The sequence below is a fragment of the Nicotiana sylvestris genome, chromosome 5, assembly GCF_000393655.2.
Source record: "Nicotiana sylvestris chromosome 5, ASM39365v2, whole genome shotgun sequence".
NCBI lineage: Eukaryota > Viridiplantae > Streptophyta > Magnoliopsida > Solanales > Solanaceae > Nicotiana > Nicotiana sylvestris.
Window position 1 is genome coordinate 98,108,195 of NC_091061.1, and position 6,000 is coordinate 98,114,194.

The following is a 6,000-nucleotide window of genomic DNA, read 5'->3' on the forward strand; positions in this document are numbered from 1 at the left end:
ATCCATTCCCCAAGCGGCGAACGGCCATGGCGAGCTTGTTGTAGTAAGCTCGTTTGGAGGCACCTTTATCATGTCTGCATGTATCTGACAGCGATGGCATTTGCGTACATACTGGATGCAATCCGTTTCCATAATCATCCAAAAATAACCACCTCGGAGTACTTTCTTGGCTAAGATAAAGCCGTTCATATGCGGACCGTAGGTCCCTACATGAATTTCCTCCAATAGCCTGGATGCTTCCTTTGCGTCGACACACCATAATAACCCCAAATCAAGAGTCCTCCTATACAGGATTCCTCCGCTATGAAAGAAGTTGTTAGATAATCTCCGAAGTGTGCGTTTCTGAGGAGGATTTGCGAGTTCTAGATATTCTCCTCTTGTCAAATATTCCTTGATATCATGAAACCAAGGGTTTCCGTCTGCTTCTTCTTCTACATGAGTGCAGTAAGCTGGCTGATCATAGATCTTTAACGGGATAGGATCAATGAAGTTCTGGTCTGGGTGCTGTATCATGAATGATAGGGTAGCCAATGCATCGGCAAACTCATTCTAAACTCTAGGAACATGTTGGAACTCTGTCTTTGTGAACCTTTTCCTCAATTCCTGTACATGATGCAGATAATGGAGTATCTTGGAGTTCTTGGTTGCCCATTCTTTTCGGACCTGATGTATAAGTAGGTCTAAATCTCCGATCACTAACAATTCCTGAATGTTCATGTCAATGTCCATCTTGAGCCCTAAGATGCAGGCTTCATACTTGGCCATGTTGTTGGTGCACGGGAACCTGAGCTTGGCAGATATCAGATAATGTTGACCGGTTTCTGATACTAGGACTGCTCCTATGCCAACTCCTTCGAAATTTGTTGCTCCATCGAAAAACATTCTCCTACCGTCATAGGATTCTGCAATGTCTTCTCATATGAAAGATACCTCTTCATCAGGAAAATATGTCTTTAGAGGCTCGTATTCCATCCACGGGATTTTCAGCAAGATGATCTGCTAGTGCTTGTCCTTTGATTGCCTTCTGAGTCACGTAAACAATGTCGAATTCACTCAGCAGGATTTGCCACTTGGCTAGCTTGCCAGTGGGCATGGGCTTCTAAAAAATATACTTCAAAGGATCCATTCTTGATATGAGATAAGTAGTATAGGAACAGAAATAGTGCCTCAACTTCTGAGCTACCCAAGTCAGGGCACAATAGGTGCGTTCCAATAGAGAATACCGAGCCTCGTACGGGGTGAAATTCTTGCTGAGATAATAGATGGCCTACTCCTTTCTTCCTGTTTCATCATGCTACCCCAGAACACAACCGAAAGCTCCATCCAATACTGTAAGGTAGAGTAATAGAGGTCTACCCGGATCGGGCGGGACCAAAACTGGCGGCGTTGACAGGTATTCCTTGATTCTGTCAAAGACTTTCTGACAATCATCAGTCCATTTGGTAGCGGCGTCCTTCTTCAACATCTTAAAGATTGGATCATAAATGACAGTGGATTGAGCTATGAACCGGCTGATGTAGTTAAGCCTTCCCAAGAAACTCATAACCTCTTTCTTGTTCTTCGGTGGTGGCAATTCTTGGATGGCTTTGACCTTTGATGGATCCAGTTCTATTCCTCAACGACTCACAATGAACCCGAGTAGTTTTTCGGCAGGAACCCCGAATGCACATTTGGCGGGATTCAGCTTCAAGTTGTACCTTCTTAGTCTGTTGAAGAACTTCCTCAGATCTTCCATGTGGTCATTGGCTCTCTTGGATTTGATGATGACGTCGTCTACATATACCTCGATCTCTTTGTGTATCATGTCATGGAAAATAGCAGCCATGGCCCTTATGTAGGTGGCCCCAGCATTCTTTAGCCCGAACGGCATCATCTTGTAACAATACATCCCACACGGCGTAATGAAAGACGCTTTCTCCGCGTCTTCCTCATCCATCCATATCTGATGATACCCAGTAAAACAATCAACGAACGACTTTAGTTCATGCTTGGCATAGTTGTCAATTAGAATGTGTACGTTCGGCAAGGGGAAGTCGTCTTTCGGACTGGCCCGGTTGAGATCCTGGTAGTCGACACAGACTCTAACCTTACCGTCCTTCTTCAGCACTGGCACAATATTGGCTAACCATGTTGGATACTCTACTACCCTGAGAACCTTGGCTTTGACTTGCTTGGTGACTTCTTCCTTGATTTTCAAACTCATATCAGGTTTGAACTTCCTGAGCTTCTGTTTTACTGGTGGACATGTCGGATCGGTTGGCAGTTTGTGAGCTACAATAGATGTACTGAGACTAGTCATATCATCATAAAACCAGGTGAACATGTCCTCTATTCCCTTAGAAATTCCGTGTACTCTTTCTTTTCTGATGGTGACAGATGAACGTTGATTCGTGTTTTATTGACATTTTCTGCATCTCCCAGGTTGACAATCTCAGTTTTGTCCAGGTTAGACTTAAGTCTATTCTCAAAATCCTCAACCTCTTTAACAACCTCTTCTGGTATATCATCTTCTTCTGATTCCATATCCGTTTGTTGTGTTGCCTCATCGCACGTCACAATCGTCGATTCATCAAGATAAGTAATAGTAATTTTGTGTAAATAAAGTATACAATAAAAAGTAATAAGATCAAGTTTTATAAGAAACTGAAATGCTTTGATAAATTTCATAATTGTTTTGAACATTGGAGCTCTTATTTCAATATTAAAAAGAAAGTCAATTAGCGAAGAAATAAAGATAATGCATAGTGCTTTGCTCAGCCTTGCTACCCCGAAGCTTTCCGGGCCCTGGTGGTTCTGATGGACTAATTGTTGAGGCGTGCTCCTCGGCTCACAGCCTGTATAGAAGGGCTTTCCTCCCCCTCCTCCTTGAAAATGACACAACAGTCCATATTATCATCTTCCAAAAACAAATTCCTCATCGCCGCCAGTGCTTCCTCTTATCCCGACCCATATATGACATTGGCGGGCTGGAAAGTTTATTCCAAGCGAGGTATTGGATGCTCCAGTGGGTAGCAGGGACTATGCCATGGTGGAAACCAGTGGTTGAATTCCTCCCAAGTGTATTCATATCCCAAACCGAAAGTGGTACCGTGTTTCTTCAACTTGATAGGCTTAGCGATTCCTTGGAGATTCTTGCCAAGTCCCTTGCTAGGTTCGTATCCGCACTAATTCAGTATACTTTCAATTTTGCTATCCCACCATTTGTCCTTGTCCACGGCGTTGACTCGCTCAATGTGACGGTAAGTTTCTCTGCCTATCTTCCTTCTTCCTTCGATTGTTGGGATGGTCTGGCGACTGTATATGGGATTGCTACTGTTGCCGTGAATAATTACCTCTTGGTGATTCCACTTGAATTTCACTACTTGATATAGGGTTGATGCCACAGCCCCAGCGGCATGGATCCAGGGTCGTCCCAATAGCAAGTTGTAAGATGCTGGGACGTCTATCACTTGAAAATCAACATCGAACCAAGTCGGTCCCATTTGTAGACACAAACCGATTTCCCCAATAGTGGACCTTTGGGATCCATCGAAAGCTTTGACATTGATGGATCTATCCTTGATCTCATGCAGGCTCTTTCCCAATGTTCTAAGAGTCACCAATGGACAAATATTGAGTCTGGACCCTCCGTCAATCAGGACTCTAGTGATGAAATGATCTTCGCACTGTATAGTGATGTGTAAGGCCTTGTTGTGGCTTAGCCCTTCAGGTGGCAGCTCATCTCCGTGGAAAGTGATTTTGTGACTCTCCAATACTTTCCCCACCATGTTTGCCATTTCTCCTCCTGTTATTTTGCTGGGTACATATGCCTCGATCAGCACCTTCAATAAGGCATTCTTATGTGCGCCAGAGCTTTGTAGAAAAGCCAAGATAGAGATCTGGGTTGGTGTTTTGTTCAACTGATCAATGACCGAATACTGTTTAGCATGTATCTTCCTCCAGAGCTCATCAGGCCCAGTTTCAGTGACGGTTGGTCGTCCAGAGGCCTGCTTACTAGACTCGGCTAGGTGTTCTGAAGTATAAACCCTGCCAGTTCTTGTCGTACCTTGTGCTGCAATTGCTTCTCCAGATTTGGTTTTCCCTTTTCTTCTCGCCTCAGCGGTGTAATCCCATGGTATGGCCTTTGGGTGGAACGGTGTTATGGCTATCATGGTACAGGTGTCTTTGTAGACCCAAACTCGACCTCAATAGGTCCTGGCGTCTTTGCAGAAGAAGGTGCTTCGAACTCAAGTGCTATGGACATGTCTACTTCAGCGTTTTCAAAAGGTTGGATCTGGACCACAATCGGGTTAAGTATGACTGTTGGTTCCTTTGGCTCATCACATTCAGCGATCAATCTGATCGACCCTTTGGGGTCCTAATCGTCCTCTATCTCAATTATGTGAACGCCCCCACCCTTGTGGTCAGGCAGAGGGTTGTTACGGACATTCGGAGCTGGCTCTTTTGCTATGATGATCTTATTGTCAATCAAAGCTTGGATCTTATCCTTCAAAGAGCGGCACTCATCAATAGTATGCCCCTTCATGCCGGAATAGTATGCACAGGTTTTGTTTGGGTTGACCTATTGGGAGGGTTTATCGGGGTTTATGGCAGGGATAGGGGTGATGTAACCAGCAGCTTTGAGCCTTTCATACAGCTGGTCTATAGGTTCGACAATGGCGGTATACTATTTGGGGGGTCTGCGGTCCAAGTTTGGTCGGGGTCTAGGAAAGTTTTGGCGGGTGGGAGGTGGTTGATAGTGAGAGGGTTGAGTATTGTAGGCTTGATATACATGTGCGGGTTAGGAATATTTGGGCGAAGTGGGCTGATATGTGGGAGGTGGAGGCGATTGGTAAGTAGGTGGGGGAGTTTGGTAAGAGGGCGAGGGTGCTTGGTAATTTGGGGTAGGTTGATATGTGAGTGGAGGTATTGGGTAGGTTCGGTATTCAATTGGGGATTTTGTTCTTTGTGCAACCATCACGGCGCTCACGTCCCTTTTCTTGGATGTGCCACCAGACTGTAGAGCCTTGTTGGTGACCTGCAAAGCTTCGAAGTTAGTGACCATACCACTTTTGATACCTTCCTTGATCCTTTCCTCTAGCTTAATGATGTCGGAAAATTTCTGGCTTTCAATCAGCATTAACCTTTCATAGTACTATGGGTCTTGAGCTCGGACGAAAAACCTGTTTATTTGTTTTTCTTCTAAAGCCAGTCTGACCTTAGCGGCTTCTGATCTCCAATGAGTATCATACTCGTGGAATGTCTTTGAGAGTTTCTTCTTTAAGTTCTGGATGTAGAACACGTCTGGTGCATTTTCCGCGTTGAACCTGAACCTGTCCATGAAATCGGACGCCATACTTACCCAATTTAACCACTTCTTAGGGTCTTGGTTGATGTACCAAGACAAAGTATCTCCTTTCAGATTTCTTATAAAGAGTTTCATGCGAATCTTTTCATCCCTTTCTACTCTGACTAGCTTGTCGCAGTACCTCCTCAAATGGACTCTGGGATCCCCTATGCCATCAAACATCTCAAACTTGGGAGGTTTGTATCCCTCAGGAAGTTAGACATCTGGCTGAATGCAAAGGTCCTCGTAATTCAGTCCCTCAATCCCCTTGCTTCCTTCGACACCCTAAATTCGGCTAGCCAGCTTCTTGAGTTCCGCAGCCAGATTCCTGATAAGAGAGTCAGACACTGGTGTGCTTGAAATAGGTCGAGTATAGTATGGTGTGGTTTCCACATAGATGGGGGTGTTGTGGGGATGATCATTTGTGGAGTTTAGTGGTTCAGGAATGAGCAGTGGGGTGTTGTCTGAAGTGTGGCATGTGTTGCAGTGGTGATGGAGAGCGGGTTGGTTTTGTGGTTTCGGGATGCTTTGTGGAGGTGTGGGATTTTGAGTGTTGGCAAAGTTGACAATTGGAGTAGTGAGGGTAAATGACAAATTCGCCAAGTTCCGAACTTGGTCCAGTTCTTCCTGAAACTTCAATAACTTCTGTTCGAGCTGGGAGGCATTTTCCTTGG